The 25,427-nt window shown below is 45.1% G+C and overlaps 2 pseudogenes; one reads left to right on the top strand and one right to left on the bottom strand.

The window, feature by feature from the left end:
• Positions 1–16,018: 16,018 nt before the first annotated feature.
• On the top strand, positions 16,019–17,823 carry LOC124648147 (annotated as a pseudogene).
• On the bottom strand, positions 16,849–23,394 carry LOC124648146 (annotated as a pseudogene).
• Positions 23,395–25,427: the final 2,033 nt, after the last annotated feature.

Here is a 25,427-nt window from a genome sequence, read left to right as displayed (position 1 = left end):
CCTGGCGGTGGAGGTTTGTTATTTCGTTGATGTTACATACAATGTTGTCATTTGCTACATGTAGGCATCATTTTTGTTGTGAAGTACTGACAAAGTGGTACGAGGGGGGGGGGGATTTCTTACATACGAGATATTTTTTTGCCTACATGGACATCCTTGAGATGTTGCGAAAGTGTTTTGCTACATGTAACAAGTTTTTACGGTTCTCGGAAAAATATTGTACACCAATGTCGCATTTTTGAAAATGCCATGTACACACAAAAAATGTTACATTTGAATTATTTTGCAGCATTGGCGGGGTTTTTCGCGACTTCTACAAACTAGGAAAAATGTTGCAGAGCGATGCTACATACTCTGGAGAAAAAGCTACATGCGAAATATTTTTGCTACATTGATGATTGTTATTCATTTCTTCGTTGTTTCTCGGGAATACATGAATATATTTTTTTGACCTCTCAGAACACCTTGTATAAATCTGTCAACATACATTGTTCTGAACCCGGTGATTTTTTACCTTTTAAATCATTAATTAAACTACATGAATAATTTTTCAAAAACATGAATATTTTAAACCATACTCATTTTTTCATGTTTTTGCAATTAAACTAATAAGTGAAGAAATCAAGAAGACGAGCAGTAGTAGTAGTGGCCGTAGACAGCAGCAAACAGAAGAATTTCACTCTAAAAGAACATGAGGAGGAATGGGAATGCTAGGAACGAATTAGAAATTGGCTATGTTACATAGAAGTATACACGAGTGAAGTGGTTGCTTCCTGCTTGTGCCAGTTGCCCCGTCTAGCACTCCATTTGCGCAGCTTCAGTTCCTTCCCACCGTTACCGCGTGCAGCACACGACACTGGGACGGATGGCTGGTGCATGTCTCGATCGTCACCTCTTTCCCCAGCCAAGATAAACAAGAAAATAAAACTGGTGGAACTCATCGCTTTCCCCAGACAGATGCCACCTGCGACGACCCCACTCTCCTGCCGGCGACGCCGACCGGTCTTCGGCAGCCCGCGTGAGCGTGGAGGCTCACCGGCGGCCAATGCGGACGCTGGAACGGAATTAACAAACGAAGCCACACAGGACACGATCTGAACTATGAAGATCAGACGCCGACCTGAGCACTGGTAGTCCACAAGGAACGATGCACAGCACATGCACCGGCATTTTCTTTCTAGCAGTACCTCCTTTCCAGAAAAGAGGCCTTCTTCTTCTCCACTTTTCGAGAAAGTGGTGGCACAACAATTCCTGATCAAACTTGGATGACGAGTGGTTGCGGTGCCGCTTTCCCCCTCGGATTCAGATGATACTAAAAGTGTTACGAGTACACTAATTTAATGAATATGGGCGCGTCTAGCGGGCGGCCGCGTGCCCAATAGTCAAACCGAGCGGCCGGCCCAAAAAGGAAAGTACCTGTCGGCTTTGGCTGAAAAAGGTAAGCCACCTGGGTCCACCACCTGGGTGCCGGTTGGCTGTTTCGGCACGCACCAGATCCCGAAAAACAGCGCGGGAGATCCTCCCTCCAATCCCCGCCCAAACCTAGCAGCTCCCCCGCATCCCGCATCCCATATAAGGTCCAGATCTGTCATACCGTAACCAAAACCTACCAGCTCGAGCTCCCAGCCTCTTCGTCAACCTCGGAGCTCCGTTCGTCCGCTCTCCAGCCTCCCCATCTTCCTTCGTCACCTTCCCAGCTCCCTTCGTGAAGCTCCCAAATCCCTTCGTCAACCTCCCAGCTCTCCATGTCTACGAACCAAGAACCAAGCATCTCCGGAACAGGAAGATTTCCAGTGGGATCTTCGGATCGGGTAACAAAAACTGAACAGAAACCTTCAGAAATTGCCTATAGATCCTCCTATTCCTCTCCCGATAGCCTTCTTTTTTCATCAAAGAGAAGCTATGGGACATACCCGCTAGTTGTCTCGTGAAGTTTCTTGCCTATACAAGATAGTAGGATTTTGCTCCTGCATCTAGATTGAAGTTTCCCATCTAGATTGGAAACTATCAGGCAACTTTTGTTCTTGTTAGCCATGCATACTATGTGCCCATGTAGTAACAGGCAAAAAATTTGGGCAGAATATGCAACTGGTAGCCAATTTGAAGCAAGTACTATGAGGAACTGCAAGCTGGTAATAATTCTAGGAAGAACAAGCAAAAAAGGAAGCAACTTTGTTACCCATGCATGCAAATTCCTTGCCTAGTACAAGCAACAAGTAATGTTTCCCAGGCAACTTGTAAAAAATAGGGTGAAAATAGTAGAGTAAGCAACTTTTTAGCCTATGCATGCAACTTCCATGCATAAGAGAAGCAACAAAAAATGTTTCCCGTGCAACAAGTAATGTAGGATGACACAAAAGTAGAAGCGAGGTAACTTTGTAAACCATGCATGGAAATTCAATGCTTAATAGAAGCAACAAGTAAATGTTTCCAGGCAACAAGTAATTTGCGTGTGTCCGCACTACGGCACATAGTAGAAAATAGAAGTAAGGATCCATCAACAGAAAATGGAACACATATTCAACAGTGGTCTTGACATCTAGAAAGAAACTCCATGCTATGTACAAATCCACATATCTGCAAACTAGAGCGTGCACCTAGCCAAGAAAAATGTACTCTGTTCTAGGTAAAAGTAGCAATTGATGTTGAGGAAGTCATGATGTTGTCCTTTGCAATTCCTGTTGCACTTTATATCTTCTCTGTCAACGATGCCTATGTGTTTATAAAACAAGGTGTTAGTTCCAAGTCAAAAAATGTAGTTGTAAGAAGTAAATATTTGCAGATGCAATACATAAGTAGTAAGGCATGAACATAAAAATTAGTATTATGTTGATAGCAACAAAAAAGTACTCACTGTCATCATCATCATCTTCCCTACAAAACCCACCTGTTTTTTGCTACATGTTTGTGCATGTTAGTTGCTCTGTTTGTGGTTGTTAGTTGCTTTGGTTGTGCATGTTAGTTGCTTCCATGCCCATGTTAGTTGCTTGTTTTCACTAATTATTTGCCTGAGTTACATTTTGTGTTGTTGTAATTGCTAAAAGGGTCATTTGTTTCTAGGTCCCCGGTACTCATGGAGTGGATTTCCTTGATCTAAATGAGGTTCCTTTTGATATTAATGAGGAACCCGGTATCTTACCTCCCAATTATTTTACACAACTGTTGGATGAGGCAATTGACGAGTCTCCACAGCCACTCCGTGAACACTCACGCCCCGGTTGTTAATGTAGAACCTGCTGCAACAAATACATACACAGGTCCTTTTGTTGCTCCTACGGACACTACTTCAATTGCACAAGATGGAAATGAGGATGAGGCTTCGCCTCAGCCAACTGACCCCCATGTTGGCATGCGCTATGATACGTTGGAAGGTGCTAAGGAGCACTACAATGCACATGCTGCAAGGAAAGGTTTCTCCGTGAAAGTAAATAGTAACAGGAGGTCTACAATCACCGGAGAAAAACGAAACAGCAGCTCACTTGCAACAAATTCAGGAGACCAAGGAAAGATGATGGTGGGGCTGAGTTGCAGAGTTGATGTGGGGCCAATTCCTGATTCCGTGTCCGAAGATGAGGCTGATATTGAAAATGCAGAGCTTGCTTCCGTTGTGGCTGATCTTGTCGCTCAAGGGCGAAAAGAAAAGGTGCCCAAGAAGCGTAAAAGAGAAAATATTGTGCACACGTTTTGCAAGGCCCGTATGGTTGTGAAGTTAATTGATGGAAGGTGGGAGGTTATCCACTTTGTGCCTCGAGCATAACCATCCACTTATCCACAAACCATCGCTCACAAAGTATCCGAGGTCACACCAAGGCATGCCAAAGGAGGAAAAGGAATTTGTGAAGAATCTTCACAATACAAATTTGACAAATTGGTAAGTTTTTCAGCTTTGATACCGCAAATTTGTGTATGTTGCATGTGGAAAAAAATTTAGATGGTAAGAATCATTTGGAAAAGTAAAAAAAGAATGTGAAAGTAGTATTTGTAAAGTTGCATGAAAAGAATAACTAGTTGCATGTAATGGTTAGTAAGTTGCTCCAAAATGGTCATGAAGTTGCCTGTTCTATTAATTTACTTGCGTACACTTGAATTGGTACTAGCCTGGAATGGTTCTATGATTTCATGGATTGTTTAGGTAGTTGCCTGGTTTACTTGTCAAATTCCAGGATATGTTGTGCAAGTTGTCATTGAAAAAATGCATGTAAAAAAGTTTGGAAAGTAATGCTCGAAAAATGTGAGGCAAAAAATAGTTGTGGACTATAATACAACCAACTAACCATTTCCTACTTTGTTTTCAATAACAGGTAAAATGATGGAAATCATGTCAGAATTTTATGGTTCAGAGTTGCTTGTGCCATACACAACCAAGACAATCACCAACTACTGTGCAACTCTGACTAGAGAAGAAACAAAAGATGGGGATCTGGCTAAAGTTGTCAGCTACTTTGTAGAGCTTAAAGAAGAAAAGGATCCAGACTTTTATTTCCGGTTAAAATTGGACGACGAAGACAGGGTAGAAAACATTTTCTGGGTTGATGGTGCTGCCCGGAAGGCATATGCAGAGGCTTACCACGATCGTGTCTCCTTTGATGCAACTTACTTGACAAATAAGTACAAGATGCCTTTGCGCCATTCATTGGGATAAATAAACATGGGCAGTCCATCATGCCGGGTTGTGGATTTGTTAAGCAAGAATTGGCAACAAGCTATGATTGGTTATTTGAGAGTTTCCTTATTGCCATGAACGGTCTTGCCCCGACAATATTATCACAGTACCAAGATGGTGCTATGGCGGTCTCGATTGGCGGATTATTCCCATCGTCTGTTCACCGTAATTGTCGCCGGCACATAATGCGTAACGCACAGCTTGAAATGTGGCCCTACACTCGGGCAGGAACCCCGGATTAGTCGAAGATTTCAATGATTGCATCGATTTCAGCTTTTCACCGCAGGAGTTTGAGGCAAAATGGGCTCCGTTTGTAGGCAAGTGGCCGGTTGTTGGTGGTGCAAATTCTTACTTTACGACTCTCTATGCTAATCGTGCTAAGTGGGTACCATGCTACTTCAAGCACAGCATTCTTCCCATTCCCGCAGTCCACGCAACGAAGTGAGGGCTTTAATGCCATTCTCAAACGCTATACGAACCCAAAAAAGTCTATACTACACTTTGTACAACAAGTATGAGAAGTTGCAGTACTCATGTACTTGTGAAAGAAGGGGTAATGATTACAGGACTGATTGTTTGGAACTTACTCCATGGTCACCATTCCCCGTTGAGGAACATGCTTTCAAAGTTTACCGCAGACATATATTTGAGGTTCCGTAACGAGTTTGAGCTGATTGGGAGGTACAATGTGTTACCATTTGGTTGCAACTTTTACAAGCTTGAGCCAAACAGGGGATGGTGCGCAAAATATGGTACTAGGACCTACTCGGTAACCGCTAATAAGGAAGAAGGGACGTATTACTCGTGAGTGCTCCAAGATGGACAGGGATGGTATACTTTGTTGCCACATCTTAAAGATCTTCACCCACCTTGGTGTTGATGAGATACCGGATAGGTATATCCTAAAAGGTGGACTCAAGGTGCTTTGAGTGGTTATGTGCCAAGCAGATAGCTTGTCGAACGACCGGATGTTATGCCTCTAGAATCACAAGTGCAATTGCGGCACGCGAACCTCAATATGGGATTCACAAAACTTGCCCGTATTGCTAGTAGAACAGACGCAGCTACTGCCATTGTTAACAAACATTTGAGAGCTGCAGCAACAGAGATATCTCACTTGAACAAGTCGCTCAAGAAGAAGAAGCCTGTGTCAGCAGTCCCGTCCACTAGTGCACCTGATCAGCCTACGAAACCTAGGGACCCGGCAAAAACAACGACTAAAGGGAGGACTAAGGAGCACCGTACAGTTTCAGCTCTTGAGTTGCATCCAAAGAAAAAAGTTCAGTTGTCACACTTGTGGTTCGTTCGAGCACAATTCTCGCAACTTGCAAGCTTAGGTTTCGTAGTACTCGTGTAAACACAAGTCCTTTGTAGTTCTCCGTGAGCTTTATTTTTTTTCTCTTTTAGTTGCCTACATTAGTTGTGACTTATTGAAAAATCAAAAGAAAAGTCTTGCCTCCCTTATTGTAGTCTAGTGTGCAACTCTGAAATATGACAAAAATTCCTTGCTGTTATGTGTTGTGGCAACTTTTAGGTTAAAACGATGCAAAATGCAGTACTAGTGCAAGCAAATTGTGATGACAATGAAGCAACTATGATAACATTGATATCGTACATGTACTCGGCGAGTATGAAAAAACTGAATTAGGAGATGAATTATAACATGTAAGTAGTAAAAATGATGCACCGATAACATTTATAAAAAAGTAGAAACCAATAAAAAGGAATTGATGTCTCGCATACTTGTTCTTCAAATGTTTAGAATTTGCCTCCAGCTTCCTTTGTTATCTTCTCGAAGTAACCCAACCGTGCGTCAAGAACTTCCTTATCTTTGGGATATCCTCGGCTTTATATTCTGGTGGCAATCTCCTCCCCAGCCCGTCCGCATTCATGAGCGTGCAAACCCCACAATCACGGCTGCAACACCATAAGACGCGACGTAAAGAAAGAACAAGGAAAATAAAAAGGCAGTGAGTAAAAGACCATGGAATGTTAAACACAAAGTGGAAAAGAAAAAAGCATAAAAACATAGGTTATAAAACAAGTGGTATTGCTTACTTATTGGTTTGCTTTGGCACTGCTATTTCTTGCAACATGAAATCGTCTATTTTGATTTTAGACTTGTTGTAGTTCTCCTCCCATAGAATGGACAAAGTAGTGCGGATCTTCTTGTAAGTTTCCCTTAGAGCTTTGTCATTGAATGTCCTCCATGAATCGAGCACTTGATACCTCTTGTCCCTCATGTTCACGGCTAACAACCAATAGTGGTTAACGAGAGGTTCATTTTTTGTCTTCTTGTTTAGTGGTTCGCAGACAGGTATCATGACCTGGTAGTTTGACATATATAATTACTGTTTGGTCAGAGCTTAAAATAAAAACAGAGCAAAAATTTAGTAAAAAAAAAGTTATTCATGAGAAGACATGGGTTGTGTTGCCCGTATTAGTTGTGAAGTTGCATGAATAGGAGCTGTAGTTGCCTATATTTGCCTTGAAGTTGCATGAAATTTAGTACAAAAGTTCTATTCATTCTATCTTAACACCAGAAGTACAAAACATGTTTAAAAAATAAATTATTAGTTATGAGTTTGCATGAAAAAATAGCTACTGTATTTGCCTTGAATTGGTTCTAAATTACACGTAGTAGTAATAAAGGATGTTGGATGGGTATGGTTTGAAATTACTTATTGTTTGGAAGTATTTGCTATACAAAAGAAAAGAATGTTGCCTGGTAAAATGTTTTTGTGTTGGTGATAAATAATACCGGAGTCACTAAAGTAGTTGCTTCTTAAACAGTAGAGTGTTGCCTGGAATGGGATTGAAATTGCTTTGTATGTAAAGAAAGTTGCTTCTGAAGTTGTTTTTAGCATGAATTGCATGGTTAGCACCAACCATGAAAAAATGCAAAACAATAAAAAATTTAAAAAATACAGAGAAAAAGAAAGGAAGTTATACCATGTCTTTCTTATCTAAACGTCTTTCATAACTGAACAGCTCCTTCATTTCATGGCGGTTAAAGTCGAGGTTCTGCAACCAAGTCTTTGCAAACGAAACAAAAAAAAAACAAAAAAAATAGTAATCAGCATTTTCATGTCCAACACAAAAAAGAGTTTCTCATACTGTACATGACTTGTACTTACTCCTATCCTCAGTGGCATGATGACCTTGTTAGATGATGGTTTCATGTTCTTTGTGATTGCCTGAATTCCCACTTCCATAACTCGCACTATGTAGCCAACCACCCGGCTTCATTGAATTTGCGAGTTCCTTGGCCGTAATATGGTATCCACCAAAGTCCACGATATGAAGGTCGTAAAGAAATTGAAGGGAGAAAGACAACCCCAAAAATAGATAAGTTGCAATAAAAAAGTGTTTGCAACTAAGCATGCATCATTGATTCATGGAAGAAAACTAGTGCATGTTGTAGGTAGGAGAAAACCTTTTGTCATCTGAATTCTGTTGCCTAGTGCTTCTTCCTGCATACTGGATTACCATAGCATACAGTTTGTTCACTTCAGCTGAGCACTCGGAACTCGTTTGGTGCTATCAACATTGACAAAAGGAGATTTTTTGCACGGTGGAAGCTTGATTATCCTCCTCTCGGAATTGATGAGGAACCGTTGAGCTTCTCGTACCACCCGATATTGATTCAGCTTGCAACATTCTCTCGCTTCTTTCATAGGTGTTTGAAAGCTGTTTGGAGATATTGAATTCTGTTCGCTTCTTTGTTGCTCGTGCACAAGTGTCTGCGTGCTTGCTCGGCAAGCAATACAAACCCTCTCAATCTCTTCGGGATCAATTCCTTCCAAAGCATCATACTCTTCATCTCGCGGGAGCACATGTTGCAGCATTTTGATTTTCAGTCAAATCGAATTCCAGTGCCAAGATTGAATGTTGGCGCGTTGCAATACCCTTCCGTAAGCTCACTTCCGCACCTGGTCCTCGGGAGTTTCATCTTATAATTGCTTTGTTCCTTCCCCTTTGTTTCAGCAGATTTGCCGCGCTGCATATGCTCGGGGCATGACCGGTGACGCGATGCTCTTGTTGATCAAACCGTATACCTCATCCTCGCGACAAAGACCCTCGAGGAGCCGTGTGTGGAGATGGCGGTGGGCATGTTTGACGTGTAGGAGGACTAAACCGCACCCTATTGCTGGGCACAACCGGCACCCGTAGGGCTGGAGTTGCATGTTCCAAAGGGCTTGTTGCCGCAAGTGAACCGGTAGTTGCCTTGTTTGCAACACTTGTTGCATGATCAGCTGGTGAGGTACAAACAGAGTCCAGGTGTTGTTGCCTCCCCGGCATCATGAGTTGCGCGGCATCTCGGTGTATTCCCCGCATGGTGGTAGGAGTTGCCCGATGTGGTGGATGAGGCAGACTGGACCGACGAAGATCTTTGAAAGGCTCTTGGATTTGCAGCTTGTCTCCGGCCTAGCCGTAGTTGCCTCGGCTCCAGAGATTAGTTGCATGTATGCTGCCGGAAGTTGCAACAATCTGTGATCGATGTTGCCTTCGATCCGGCATTTGAATGTTCTCCCCGCAAACCTGCATGAACAGCCTTCGTAGCCGACTGTTTGTTGATGTTTTTCATGGCACTTGCATGTTTACCCAATGTGGGCTCATCATGTTGCTCATCTTGTGTCCTCGTGACTAGGAGTTCGACCATGAAACTCCATGTATGCCCCCGGCTACCTTGCATAGCATTGATGAAAGCCAATCCATCCTCATGTGCAGCATTGGGGGTTGAATGTTCTTTGGACACATTTTCTTTGATATTATGTGACCTTTCCTCAAGAACAACATGTTTTTCCGTTGGAGGGATGTCTGCAAGCTTACTCTTTTTCTCAAATCTGCACAAGTCAGGCACTGATGCTTCCTCCATTGTTGCTGTTGGCAAAACATCGGCATCATCTTTCTTTTTCCTCTTGTCACCCGTACCTGTACTGCCCTTTTTACTCCTGGTATTAAGATAGTACTGCGCAGTGGTCAAAGAATCGTCACTAGCTTCGTCATCATGCATATCGTCGTTTTGTCCCCCCTGACCGCCGCCTGCAGCATTGTTGCCTCCATCACCATCACCTGTCATCATCTCCGTCATCACCTCCTTTACCATCAAATTCATCATCATCTCCCCTGTTCCCCTTCCTCTTCCTCTTCATCTTCCTCTTCCTCTTCCTCATCGTCCCCATTCCCTTCACCCTCCTCCTCATCGGCGTCATCACGTTGTTCCCCATCATCCTCGCGCCGCTCGGTTGTCATCGTTGTTATCATTCTCACTCGTCATCCTCGGTATCTTCTTCCCTCGTTAACACGAAAAGGGGAATCAAAAAACTATGCATAGATTATTTATTTTGGTAAAAGTTGCGCTTGAACAGATTGTAGTTGCATGTAATGGCTATTAAAAAAATAGCCGGAAAATGGTCATGAAGTTGCCCGTGTTTATTAGTTTACTTGCGTACAAAAATAATTGCAAGTGGAAAAAATAAATTTGGGAAAGTTGCGTATAAATGCAGCTCTAGTTGCATGTACTCGGTAAATTAATTGCTACGGATGGTAATGAAGTTGCCTCGCTTTATACTTTTAGTTGCCCGTAATAGGTATTAAAATTGCATCTAAATGATCATGAAGTTGCCTCGTTATAATGTTTCATGTTTTGCATTTGAATTTTGATAATTACTTGCCTTCGTCATCGTCGCTATCATCATCATTCAATACCACGTTGTCAGCTTCATCGTCATCGAATTTGCGGAGTCATCGATATCGTCTTGAAGTGCCGCCTCTTCTTCGTGACTCATACGCTGCCTCTTCGTTGGCCTCTCGTGGTTTTTCCTTCGGTACTACATTGGCACGGGTAGTGCTTCCAAGACAGCAGTACGTTGCTCAAGATTGCCAATCCCCTGGACAAACTTTGCCATCGACTCTTCAAATTCAGAGCACAGACCATAAAGCAACGCAGAAATTTTCCTTTTCTTCTGTAACAATTGAAATCAGTAAACAAACTCTTAACAATTATAAGCTGTGGAAAAAGAATGATATAAAAACTATGCTATAACTAAGAAATAAGTATTGTTTTAGGTGCTCACACTTTGGTCGTAGTCTCGTGGCAGATTAGACGCAGTAAACTGTTCAGCCTTTAGCAATCCTCCAAAAAGACCACCCTGTTGAGTGTCCCTGTACTTCTCCTTCAGCTGGTTTTTAAATTCATAAAAGAAAATTCGAAAAAATGTATCGTTGTAAGGGCAATAGAAAAAGAAGACCGTGAACTTTCTAAGAAATGAAAAAGTTATCTTAGCAAAATTAAAAAGAAGTTTATGGTCTATTGCATACTTGTAATTTGCCGAAAACTCCGTGGCTAATCCTATCCTTCTTCTTCACCTTGCTAATTAATGAGCTGTCCCATGCATCAACACGAGGATTGCGCCACTTATAACCTCATCAACTTCTAGTGAATCAAGGTACAGCATCTGCTCATTAAAAAAAAGGATGTGTGAGGGGGCAAAAGGAAGCATTGGAGAAACAAGAAACAGTAGCTATTTTTATAAGGTTATAAAGTGACTGCAAAATTCAAGGCAAATACAGTAGCTATTTTCATGCAAAATTCATAATCAAAAAAATCTGAAATGAATAGCAACTTTGTACTAAATTTCATGCAACTTCACAACTAATATAGGCAACTACAGCTCCTATTCATGCAACTTCACTACTAATATAGGCAACAAAAAACATATATGAAATCTGGAAAAAATTGTTTTGGCTCACAAAACAGAATTGAATTACCTGAAAATCTTGTTGGCTCACAAAAACATCATAGATAGAAAAAAAGCAAAACTACTACATGTGAGGCAACTTAAAAAACTGTATTTCTAAGCAAGTAAATATGGATTGAAGGCAACAAATTCATTGATAAAACCCAAAAAGAGCTCTTGGTGGATTATGCAATACATAGTTGGGAGGCAATTTATGACTTGAACAAGGAAACTAACAGCAGTACATGTGCAAAAAGTATGTACTAAAAAGCAACTGCAGAGATTAAAAACAGTGGAAAACATGAATTAACACACAGGCTGGTCATATCTCAAAAACTAGCAACTAAAAATGTTTGAATGTAAACAATAATTTTCCTCATATATGCTATTCTCTGTATTGTGTTCATCATAGGAAAAAAATACACTTACCACCAAATGAAATACGCAGCAACAGACAGACTTCTTATTTCCCAATGCGTCGAAAGCAACCCTGATCTGATCAGCAACAAATTGGCATATATTTGTCCGTGGAAGAAGCTTGATATTATTTACAGCAGGGTAGCAGCGTGGGCTAACTTTAAGGCCGGTAGTCGGCGCAAGGAAGCAATCAAAAGCAACAATAGCCCAAGCTCGGAGAAAACGATCATCAGAAGCACCTTTCATATCTTTTATCATCTTACACCATGCAGTCTTTTCAGGAGCATTCGTTCCAGAAAACCGTACTCCTCATTGATTGCTTTGATGATGTCCGTCTTCATCTCGTAGCAAACTTTGAGCCCGGAATTCGGTAGCCCCCAAACTCTTGAAACACTTTCAGCGTCAATCGGTATCTTCCCCCGTTGGGTATCACTAACTCTGATTTCGCATGATCATAACACTTCATCACCCATTGGTCGAGATCAACGGGCATAGTGCATGCACCGATGTTGAGAAGACCACCTAAGTCCATCTTAAGTATGGCAATCCTTTGATCAGCATTAAGATCACCATTTAGAGCAAAGAAACGGGATGGTGATGCCCTGTTTCTTATTTCCTGCATAGCCAAGTTGCACAAGAAATAGAAAAAAGAAAAAAGTTACTCCTAAAAGTCCCATCAACTCTTAAATTTACTGCATGTTACAAAAGAACCTACCAAGAACAGACAATTATACAAAAATGCTCTGTGTAAGAAAATGATGCATCGTGAGTACAGTAAACTTACATCTCGCGCTATCCATTTTTTTCTTAACTTCCTTTTCTTTCTCGTTTCGTTGTCGTCTTCTTCCGAGCTCCAAGCATCCCCGCTCTTTTGTGGTACCACCTTGTTGGTGGTCTTCCTTTTTGGAGGATGCCCTCTACCGGCTGCAGCCTTGTGTTTCATTGCAATATGACTGGTAGGCTGCATTGGGGAGTCAACACACATATAAACACATATAAAAGTTTGTAGGAGAAAAAAGGACCCAACCATTTAAGTGAATACAAATTACAGAAAAGCAAAAAAACAAAAGAGATTAAAAAAGGAAACTAACTCTGAACTTGCTGGTGACCTGAAGAAGACCCAGCTACTTCAGACGGATCAGTTCCTACCATTTTAGCACACCTATTTTGGTAAAAAAACAAATGATAAGTAGGTAACCTTATCAACATGAAAATTTACAAAAAGAGGAAGAACTGAATCTACATAGCAACTTTACTAGCACTACAGTGCAACAAACATAGCAAAGTTGAGCAATAACAACCCAAATAAAAGCAAACTATGCACACCTGAATCAAATACAACTCTTCATTCAGTCTATAAGAAAAACTCAAGTATAGGTCCTAGCCTTTATTTTCAATACACACCTGAATCAAAACTAAAGCAAAATTCATAAGGTGTGATTGGTTTTAGACTTGAACCTAGGAAGACATAGCCTCATGTTTTCAATATGCATAAACAACCTAGATGGTGGTCTTCAACCCAAGAGCAACAGAAAAATAAAGATAAGTATGAAAATCAAAATGCTGGCTCAAAAAAGTTAAATCCACCTAATCATCTCAAACTATGAACCTGCGTAGGTGTGACAAGCAACTATTGTATCAACATAGTCAACCAAAACAACAAATATGAACTTGTAGATAACCATCTCAAACTATTGTAGCAAGTTTTCTACCACTACAGCCATCAAACAGATCTGGATTAGCAACAAACAAAAATGGAACAAAAACAAAGTACATAAGCAATTTTTCTACCACTGCAAAACTGCATAACTGCATAAGCATGTTTTCTACCAGTGCATAAGCAAGTTTCCTACCACTACGAGCAACAAGCAAACCTGTAATAGCAATAACAAGTAATACAAAAAGCAACTACAACATCAACTTATCCGAAAAAAACCTCAAAAACTCCCTCGACCCCTCTCGCCCGACCCAAACCCAACTCTGCAATCACTTCGCAAGCTGAGCGGTTCAGAGTTCACACGCGCCGGCCGAAGCAGCCACGAGGAAATCTCGCCGCCCGGCGACATGAAGCTCCCGCTGTCGGCGGCCTCGCCGGACTCCGCGCCGGAGCTGGCCAAGCCGTAGCTGCCCACCACCTGGGCTCATCCCGCACACGCTCTTCTCGCGCCACATCCATGACCGTGGGCTTCCGCTTCTCCCGCCTCGTCGTCTTCCTCCTCTTCCTCCCCACCCCGCCACTCAACCCCGCCACACACCTCGTCTCGCTTGTCACCCCACCGCTCACGCTCGTCAGCTCCAACGCCACCGCCACCATCACCACCACCACAACCACATCCACCACCGTCACCACCACCACCACGGTCGCCGAGACCGAAAGCCTTCGCGCACAACCAGGTCCACCACGGCCCCGTCTTCGTCGGCCGCCACGCCATCGATGTCCGCAAGTGGCCCCACCCCGACCGCAGCCGAGCTCCTCAAGGCCCACCACATCCTCGCCGCCGTCCAGGCCGCGCAGCGCAGCAGCAGCCGCCGCGGGAACGGGCCGCCCAGGCCCGTCATCGCCATCACGCCCACCATCATCGCAAAAAAATCAACGGGGAGGCGAGCACCCCCAACCTCTCCGCGCCACCTCGCCGCGCCACCTCGCCGCGCCACCTCACCTCGGCGCGGTCGACCTCAACCTAGAGTTCCGCGCCACCTCGCCGCGGAGTAGAGGCCAAATACTACCAAAATCGCGGGTAGAGTGCCTGCAGGGGAGGAGGGAGTAATTACCGCGACACGGGAGTGCACGGCGGCGCGGCGGCGGAACACGTCCTCGGCGCCGATTGACTCGCCGCCGAGATCCGGCCGCCCGTTGCGGAGCGCCACCCGCCTCCTCGCCGCGGCAGTAGCTCCCGAGGTCGGCGTCTCCGATCCAGTCGCCCCCGTTGCGGAGCGCCACCCCGCCGACCCCTACAGCCTCCGGCAACCACCAAAATCGCCGCGCAATCGCCGGCGAGGTCCGCCGCTGCCGAGAGAGGAGATGGGGGAAACTGCGGGATGCGGAGTGGAGAAGTGGGCACGATCCCCCAAATTCGAACAGCGGTGTAGTTATTTTTCTCACGACGAAACCAAACCAACCCAGTCACCGACATGTGGGACCCATGACGAGAGCAACGGTTAGTAAAAAAACTCACCCACGTGCACCCACCGGACAAAAAAACACCTGAAAAGGATCAGGTGGCCACGACACCGCCCGCTCGGCGCGTCATTTGGGCGGCCGCACGCCAACAAGATTTCAGGAATGAATATTCCGTGCTGGGAAATGTTAGCAAGTGCTAGTTGCAGATTGCACCAGCAATTTTACCATATGGAGATTCCAGGGAGTTGGTATGAGATCAATTGGTATATGCGGAAACCGCGAAAAAAGTGGAACTGTATGTAGAGCAAACTTGGATGCCAAGGAAGCCAAGTCTGCGCCACTTTCCCCCGAGCGCTTTACGAATCTGGAGCATCACATGAAACGAAACAAATATATAGTTAGCACAGATCCAAAAGGTATCACTAGTAGCTAGCCCAAAACGTGTGATTCAGAAGATAAGAGTTCATGGTAGCGCAGCAACCACATAGCATCGCCCATCAAGAAAACTTTATGGCACTAGGTGACAACTACAGGCTGTATTAATGATATACTAGCATATGTAGTTTTTTTTCGAGAATACTACGAGATTGCGGGAAAAAAAGGGTAAAGTTCCAAGCAAACTTGGATGCAAGGAGGGTTATCAACAAACATACTACGATATGGATATTCCAGGAGGGTTATCTCCTAGTAAATGTATGGAAGCTGCGTCATGACGATGATGTGATGCTGCGTCATGGTGTGACGCTGCTACCTTTTGCTGAGTAATTTAATTACTTAGCGAAATCCATGTGCCCAAAACAATATCGTAAGCGCCAATTACGGCAGCGGGTGTAAACTATTTGCCACATAGGGATTCCATTCCAGGGGAGCTGCGTGGAAGTTGCGTGGTAATGTGATGCTACATTTTGCTAAGTAAGGCCTCACTGTGTCCGTAGGTAGTGTCATGTAGACGTGATCCTTTCTGAGGAAGACCTCACTGAGTCAACCACCCACACAGATCCCCCACCTCCCTTTTACTATAAAATCCCCCACGCACCCAGATCCCCACCTCCCCGACTCAGTTCATTTCCCCAGTCTCACGCCACCAACACATCAAGGCAGCTTCGTTTCCTCACACCACTGCTTCACACGGGGCGCCAGAGAGCCCCCAATCCACCCTCGCAAAGGAACAACATACAAGAGAAGGAGGAGGAGGAAGAGCAAGAGGGGGCCTATGGCGTCCTACGACAAGACCATCGCCACGGCGGCCTCGCTCGCGGCGTCGCTGATGCTGGTGCGGAGCCTCGCGAGCGAGCTGCTGCCATCCGAGGCGCGCGAGGCCCTCTCCGCAGCCCTCAACAGCCTTCGCTCCCGCCTGACGTGGAAGCACACCATCGTCGTCGAGGAGGTCGAGGGGTGGTCATACAACCACGTCTACCCTGCCGTCAAGGCCTACCTCGCTACGCGCGTCGTCGATGCCGGTGCCAACATCGACATGCAGTGCCTGCGTGTCAGCAGCGCCAACAGCGGGCCTGAGAAGTTGATCGTCAGCATGGAGACAGGGGAGGAGATGGCCGACGTGTACGAAGGGACGGAGTTCAGGTGGTGCCTCGTCACCCGTGAGGTCAAGGCCGACCCGAACGTTGGGGGCGGGGCGCGGGAGGTCAGGTCCTACAGGGTGAGCTTCCACAAGAAGCACAAGGAGAAGGTACTCAAAGAGTACCTCCCGTTCATCGTTGCCACGGCTAAGGCCATCAAGCAAGGGGAGAGGAGCCTCAACATATACATGAACGAGGATACGGACGACTGGGCCCCCATGGACCTCCAGCACCCCTCCACATTCAGCACACTCGCCATGGACCAGAAGCAGAAGCAGTCCATCATTGATGACCTTGACAGGTTCATAAAGAGGAAGGACTACTACAGGAGGATCGGTAAGGCGTGGAAGCGAGGGTACCTGTTGTACGGTCCACCGGGTACCGGCAAGTCCAGCCTCATCGCTGCCATAGCCAACCACCTCAGGTTCGACATATATGACCTTGAGCTGACTGGGGTTGAGTCCAACTCAGACCTTAGGAGGCTTCTTGTTGGGATGACCAACCGATCCATTCTCGTAGTTGAAGACATCGACTGTACCATCGAACTGATGCAACGGGAGGAGCAGGAGGAAGACAAGGAAAAATCCAAGTCCAAGTCCAATTCCAATTCCAAAGAGAAAAAGAAGACAGAAGACAAGGTAACTTTGGAGTCAGAACACCTTCTATGTTTATATAAATATATAAAACCTCTCCACTCCTTGATTCCAAAGATTTCTTTTCTATGCTGATAACAATTTGGTTGCTGTCTGCACAGGTAACATTATCCGGGCTGCTCAATTTTGTTGATGGCTTGTGGTCGACAAGTGGAGAGGAAAGGATCGTCATCTTCACGACCAATTACAAGGAGCGTCTTGATCCAGCACTTTTGCGGCCTGGCAGGATGGACATGCACATCCACATGGGGTACTGCACCCCGGAGGCTTTCCGGATCCTTGTCAATAATTACCACGCCATCGAATACCATGCCAAGTATCCAGAGATCGAGGAGCTTATCAAGGAGGTGACTGTGACACCTGCAGAGGTCGCCGAGGTTCTGATGAGGAACGATGACACTGATGTTGCGCTCGATGATCTTGTCGAGCTCCTAAACACAAAGAAGAAAGATGCCAATGAGATCAAGATTGAAAACAAGCAGGTGGACGAGAAGAAAGATGCCAGTGAGATCAAGACTGAAAGTATGCAGGTGAACGAAAAGAAAGATTGTGATGGGACCAAGACTGAAAGTGTGCAGGCAGAGGAGAAAAATGATGACAAAGAGGTTGTGTTGAAAATGATTCATTCACAGAAGACGGAAGCAGTTAGGATTGCGGATGCTAACAGTGACCCGAGTGTGTGTACCATCTAGATAGGTCCTGGAGGAGGTCCATTGGAAAATATGCAATCGTTTTGGAAGATCCATTGCAAAATATGTGGTCATTTTGACTACTAATAACATCACGTTTCTGGGAGCAGTGCGGCGGACCGTTACTTCCCAGTGTGCTTCTAAATAAATTTGCAAGTGCTGCTGCAACAAGAAGTTACATATATGCAACAGGCCATCTTATATAATACATTGGCCAGTAGAGCCAACTACAGAAGCTAGGACCTAGAACCAACTTCAGCCACTTCCCGTGTAGTTTGTCCATTATGTGATCTCAAAATTCTTTATCATTCATTTATATTAACCTAACATTTGGAGTTAAATCCCTGGAAAAAATTATCATTTACAAATACTCACACAGCTCTGAAGGATCAGATGACTGGATTTGAAACAAAACAAAACAAAAAGCTGAAATCAAACCGAGGAGTGCTTGTATGGTTTCCGGCAGTACTTTGCAATCAAACTAGACTAACGGTTGTGATTAGAGGAACTAATCCCTTTTTGCTTTATAAAAGGGTGGTTTGTTTGTTGTAGTGTTTTGAGTTCTCCCCCTACCAAGAAAAAACATGACCTAGACCAGATAAAGTAATCTGATCACTTTCACTTTCCCCAAACAGATACCAGTAGCCACAGCCACTGAAGCGAGCCCGCATATATATGGCAACTTCATTTATTTTTCTAGCTATGCCCTATATAAATAACAGATGTGATACCTCACCTGACGACATAGACAGGTCTTCCTCCTTCCGTCTGCATCGACTGGAACGGAACGGAACACATCGACCTGAGCACAAGTGGACGAAGAAGAATCAGTAGACCACCAGGAAGGAAAACCTTCTTCTCAACTTCTCAAAAAAAAAAAAAAAAAAGCTTTCAGGAAACTTGCCACGCACAACTCTTACAACTCTTACGGACGTCACCTGCAAGATCCTGATTTGGTCCTCATGTCTAGCTGCCTGACCCACTACTGTGGGACCGCGGAGATGGGAGTTTCGAGGAATGGAGCGTAGAGGTGGATTTAAGGTTTGACGACCTGCTCTGGTGATAGCTTGATGTTACAGGAGCACAGTATCGTCTTCAACTGAATAGCAGACAAGCCAAGCAAGAAACGACCAATAAGACTGAAAGTTGCAACTGTTGAAAGGATTGCTAGCCAGAGATTGACAGTTGTTAGGGTACAGTCAATTGTGGTCTTGTTAACGTGCAGTAGAAGATCGAACTGTGACTCAAGTCATCCTCCAGCTACGGAGTGAATGCACAAAAGCAACAAGAGAAAATAAGTAAGACCAGACGTGCAGAAGATAACTCACATTCCACTAGATCAATGTCTGAACTATGTTGTGTTGCCACCTGCAAGATAAAAAAGGTGTATGTAACTCATAAGATGTAACTACTCAGACAAAATTAAGTCTTCATAATTCTGAGGGAAATACGAGCAACATACGAGAAAAAAGATATGATCAGAAGAAACCCCAAGGCAAGTTCGACATTTGAACTAAGGAGGCTGAGTGTGGTGTTATTTGCATCCACTCAAAAACAGGGTTCTTCCAAGTATATTCCCTTAAAGAGAGAACAGAGCCAATATTAAATGCAGGGCAGTGGAGACTCAACAAACTACACAAATGAAATCCAGAGATAATTCTACAGATAATTAACTATAGAAAGATGAGTGGGCAAAATTACGCCTTGGTAATCTGGCAACATGATCAAGTGCCCAACAGAACACAGGTAGTGCGGCAACTGTGAAAAGAGAAGATTGGAACTTGTAAACATATGTAAAAGTAAGGATGAAAGTTGGTGACCTCAGGGTACCCTCTGGTCCTCTTTAGTTCAATCAAATGAACTAAAATTTCAAAAACACATCTCCTTTGAAAAGTTAGTTCATTTGAATTAACTAGGAGGGTACTCTAAGGGTCTGAAATCTGTATCTCTATGTAAAAAAGCAGTAAAAAGATATCAGAATCATGAAAATGCCAGAAAACATTGCATCTTACTCTTTAAATGCATCTGAAATGTGAGAAGCAACACAGAGAACATCAAATGGAAAAAGTCCTTGGCTCCAAGTATAGACTGCAACAAACAGATTGCAGGCATGTTCAACGCATTTGGTTTCTTCATGCAGAAAAAACGGAGAATTAGATCAACATGTTCATCAGGGCAAGAAACACAGCCAAACAAAGAAGAACCACTCAAGGTTAAGGTTGGCAGGTATTTACCCCATAGGACTCTATAGTCTATACAAAGAAAATCCTGAGGAGAAGACTGTTCCCAGCAATGAAAGCTTGCATGCTCTGTCTGCAAGATGCTTTGGCAAAACAGGAACCATTCCCAGACCAGCAACAACCTGTACCTAACATATAGAAGTTCAAGCATGTCATGTTCAAGTATACACTACAGTGCCAACAAGCAAGAGATGACTGACAGAACAAGGGTAGCATGACCAAGTTATCTACTCTCTCCGATTCATATTACTTCACACTAATATAGATGTATCTAGACACATTTTAATTGTAGATACCACTATTTAAGTGGCAAGTAATATGGATTGGAGGAAGTAACAGAAACCATTGTTATGGCCTTTTTAAGAAATGACTTTCCAATGCAGAATGAAGTTGCTGTTAAGGATAAGACTATGTCATTTCAGGTAGTCAACAAGGTTTGCTGTGATTATAGGAGGAAACGGAACCAAATAAACTTACTCCTTTCAGTGAGTATTACATAATTACACATGGATACACGGCATAAAAGGGTGGCTTGTTCCTTACCCAGACATTTATGCATTTATGGACAAATGTATAGTTCGTGCATCAATGTGTAAAGGGTTTGCAGCCTTGTCTGTCTGGTGGTGATGGTGTTGGGGCAGCTGATCCCGAACTAAATAATTTGCGAGCCCTAACACTCTCACTAGTTTAGATTGTTGCAACTAAGAGCGAGGCTTCTGCCTTTCACTCTGACGAAATAATGCAAGTTCAAAGGTGGTTCCATGGCCTGGTCTTGTGCCGGTGGTACTTTGGCGAGTCAAATTAGTCAACGACGAGTAAAAGATAGGCCCCCACCCCGTGGATGACATGAAAGGAGCTCCAATCCCGAGATTTATGTGTGCCCCCCTCAAGGAAGGTAGGGGACATATGGGGATGGGTCAAGGCTCGCCATAACGAGGGTTCGGCTGGTTCAATTTTTTTGTCAGCGAGTTTTGGGACGACGAGATCCCGATGGTGAAGTTTTGTGATTTCGTTGATGTTACATACGACATTGAAATTTGCTACATGCGAGCATCGTTTTCGTTGTGTAAGTACCGACAAAGTGCTACGATGATTTTTGTGCGAATTCTACACAACATAAATGTTGGGTGTGTTGGGTTTTATGTTGGAGACTTGGATATGGTTCTTACATGTTACTGCATTTTTTGGGGGGATGGTATCTTTTTTGCCTACATGAACATCCTCGAGATGCTGTGAAAGTGTTTTGCTACATGTAACAAGTTTTTACATACCTTGGAAAAATATTGTAAGACAATGTCGTATTTTCTGAAAATGCCAAGTACACACAAAAGTATTACATTGGATTATTTTGCAGCATTGATCGACAGGATTTTTCGCGACTTCTACAAATTAGGAAAAAATGTTGCAGACCGATGCTACATACTCTGAAAAAAATTGCTACATGCGAAATGTTTTTGCTACATTGATGCTTGGCTTTCATTTCTTCGTTTTGTTTTCTCTTTTGTTTTTTCTCAGAATACATGAATATATATTTTTGACCTCTCAGAACACCTTGTATAAATCTGTCAACATACATTGTTCTAAACCCAGTGATTTTTTACCTTTTTAAGAATTAATTAATCCACATGAATAATTTTCAAAAACATGAATATTTTAAACCATACTCATTTTTTCATGTTTTGCAATTAAACGTTATTACTAATAAGTGAACAAATCAAGAAGACGAGCAGTAGTAGTAGCCGTAGACATCAGCAAACAGTAGAATTTCACTCTAAAAGAACATTAGGAGGAATGAGAATGCTAGGAACGAATCAGAAACATGAAACTTTTTTATCACACATATTTTTTCATGTTTTTACAATTAAATGTTATTAGTACTAATAAGTGGAAAGATCAAGAAGACGAGCAGTAGTATTAGCCGTAGACAGCATTCACTCTAAGAAAAACAGGACTGGGACTGCGAGGAAGGAATTAGAAATTGGCTATGTTACATTTTTTTTTTTGAAACGGAGGCAAAAGCTTTGCCTCATTCTATTAATTAAGAAGAAAGTGCCCAATTTTTAGGAGAAAATCGGGCGAAAACCAACAACACACACTTAGCACCCGGCCAACCTGGCCAACCTGGCTACCCACACGAAGCACAGACACCATCGAGGAGAAAGACCATCGTTGGAGATGTCATCGAGCGTCATCGTCGTCACTCGTCCACGAGATAGCGATTCCGACTTCACCTTAGACAACCGCCACCAAGACCCCCGCCGCAAACGGCATCGGCACCCAAGTGAGCCTATGCCAAACAGTCGCCCCCCAAGCACGTCGAGGAGGAGGCAACTCCGACTTCAACCGTGACCTTCATAGGAGAGGTTGCACACCTTGCACCGACGCAAGCACCAATCAAGTGGCATCGTTGCCACAAGTCGCCTCGCAGCTCGGACTTCACCATCATGGCAGGGGTGACGAAGGACATGCCGCAGCTCCGATCCGCACACCATTGTCATCGTCGCCACGCAACCCATGATGCCAACACCATCCAACTTCCACGGGTCCCTCCGACCTAAGCAGCTCCAAATCGATGCCCTCAAGAGGGAAGACGACACAAGAGTGCCGCCATCGACCGATCACGAAGGATCTAGGGATTTCCCCGGAGCATACACAGACATGAAGCCACAAGTCACCTCGGCGATGCCTTCAAGAAGGGAGCGGCGCCCGAAGCCGCCGCCATCGCCGGCCTCGGCCAGCTGCCGGCCGGCCAGCAACCGAGACAAGGCGTTAGCCCGGAACTTGACGCGCCAACCTGCATCGTGCCCAAGACCGGACCACCTTCTTCCACCACGCCCACCAACACCTCGCCGCATCCGCCGAGCAAAGTCCGGCAGGCCCGGCAGCCATGACCACCAGGCCTCCCCCAAGCGGGAGAAACCGCACCCCATGCACAACCTCTTCCTTCGACCACCAACAGCAACTCCTCAGCACCACACCAGCGCCCCCAACCTGCTAGCACGTCGCCAGCAAGCCCCTGGTGCCTCAACCCACAGGGCCAGATCTTGCCGTGAGGGCCACCAGCGGCAGCACCCCGCGCCCACGACCTGGACCACCACCGCACGCCTGCCCGCACCACGCACGTCGCCGCCCGTCCATCCAGACGGACCGAGCACCGACGCATCTGGCCGACCGCACCAGAGGACGGCCGCCAACCCACCAGATCCGGGCGCGCGGGCCCCGGATCCGCCACCCCTCGCCGGCCGCCGACAGGACGACGCCAGAACGGTCCCGGAGCCGCCGCTCCGGCATCCTTTCGCCAGCAAGCCGCCATCGTCGCCCCAGACGAGCTTGGCGCCTGCCCGCGCCTCCACGGGATGTGAGCCACCCCCGGCACCATTTGGCAGCGGGGGGCCGCCGCCACCGCGGCACCGAGGCCGGCGGCAGCGGCGGCGAGGGGAGCCGCAGAAGGAGGGCGGCGGCGGCGCGGGATTTCGTCCCCGGTGCCGCCTGGGGTGCGACACGGGGGTCGTTCTCTGTTAGAAATTATAATTGTTTACATTGAAGTATACAGTATACACGAGTGAAGTGGTTGCTTCGTGCCTGTGCCAGTCCTAGCACGGTTGCGGAACTTGCGCAGCTTCAATTCCTTCACACCGTTACAGCGTGAAGAACACGACACCGGGACGGGATGGCTGGTGCATGTCTCGATCGTCACCTCTTTCCCCAGCCCAGATAAACAAGTGCTCCACCATGTGTTCAAAGAAAATAAAACTGGTGGAACTCATCGCTTTCCCCAGACAGATGCCACCTGCGGCGACCCCACTCGCCTGACGGCGACGCCGACCGGTCTTCGGCAGCCCGCGTGAGCGTGGAGTCTCACCGGCGGCCAATGCGGACGCTGGAACGGAATTAACAAAGGAAGCCACATAGGACACCATCTGAACTCTGAAGATCACGCGCCGACCTGAGCAACACAAGTGGAAGCATAAGCACTGGTAGTCCACAAGGAACGATGCACAGCACATGCAGCGGCATTTTCTTTCTAGTAGTACCTCCTTTCCAGAAAAGAGGCCTTCTTCTTCTCCACTTTTCGAGAAAGTGGTGGTACAATTCCTGATCAAACTTGGATGACGAGTGGTTGCGGTGCCGCTTTCCCCCTCGGATTCAGATGATACTAAAAGTGTTACTAGTACACTAATTTAATGAATATTCCGTGCTGGGAAATGTTAGCATGTGCTAGTTGCAGATTGCACCAACAATTTTACCATATGGAGATTCCAGGGGATTGGCATGAGATCAATTGGTATATGCGGAAACCACGGAAAAAGTGGAACTGTATGTAGAGCAAACTTGGATGCCAAGGAAGCCAAGTCTGTGCCACTTTCCCCCCGAGCGCTCTGGAGCACCACACATGAAACGAAACAAATGTATAGTTAGCACAGATCCAAAAGGTATCACTAGTTGCTAGCCCAAAACGTGTGATTCACAAGATAAGAGTTCATGGTAGCGCAGCAACGGCACATTGCATCGCGCCATCGCCCATCAAGAAAACTTTATGGTACTAGGTGACAACTACAGGCTGTATCAAGGATATACTACCATATGTAGTTATTTGGGGAGATTGCAGGGGAAAAAAAGGTAAAGCTCCAAGCAAACTTGGATGCAAGGAAGCCCTGAGTCTGCAAACCTGAAACGAAGCAAACCTGTAGTTAGCACAGAGCCGAAAACGTGCGATTCAGAAGATAAAAAGTTCATGGTAGCTCAGCAACGGCGCATAGCATCGCCCATCGAGAAAACTTTATGGTACTAGGTGAAACTACAGACTGTATCAGCTACCATGTGGGTGTTCCAGGAGGATTATCTCCTAGTAATGTATGGAAGCTGTGTCATCATGATGATGTGATGGTGTGACGCTGCTACGTTTTGCTCAGTAATTTAAATACTTAGCAAAGAACCATGTACCAAACAAAATATAGTAGACCCCAGTTACAGAAGGTGTAAACTATTTACCGCATAGAGATTCCATTCCAGGGGAGCTGCGTGGAAGTTGCGTGGTAATGTGATGCTACCTTTTGCTAAGTAAGGCCTCACTGTGTCCCTAGGTACTATCATCCAAACCTGTTCCTTTTTGTGGAAGACCTCACTCAGTCAACCACCCACCACCCCCTTTCTATATAAATCCCTCACACTCCCAGATCCCACCTCCTCGCCTCAGTTCATTTCCCCAGTCTCACGCCACCTCCACATCAAGGCAGCCTCGTTTCCTCAAAGCTCTGTTCTACATCAGAAACAGCCACAGACGGGGGATCAGAGAGTCCCCAACCCACCCTCGCAAAGGAACA

Source organism: Lolium rigidum, chromosome 4, assembly GCF_022539505.1.
Source record: "Lolium rigidum isolate FL_2022 chromosome 4, APGP_CSIRO_Lrig_0.1, whole genome shotgun sequence".
Classification (NCBI taxonomy): domain Eukaryota; kingdom Viridiplantae; phylum Streptophyta; class Magnoliopsida; order Poales; family Poaceae; genus Lolium; species Lolium rigidum.
Note: the sequence above shows the minus strand (reverse complement) of the source record. Positions and strands in the feature narration are given on the sequence as shown.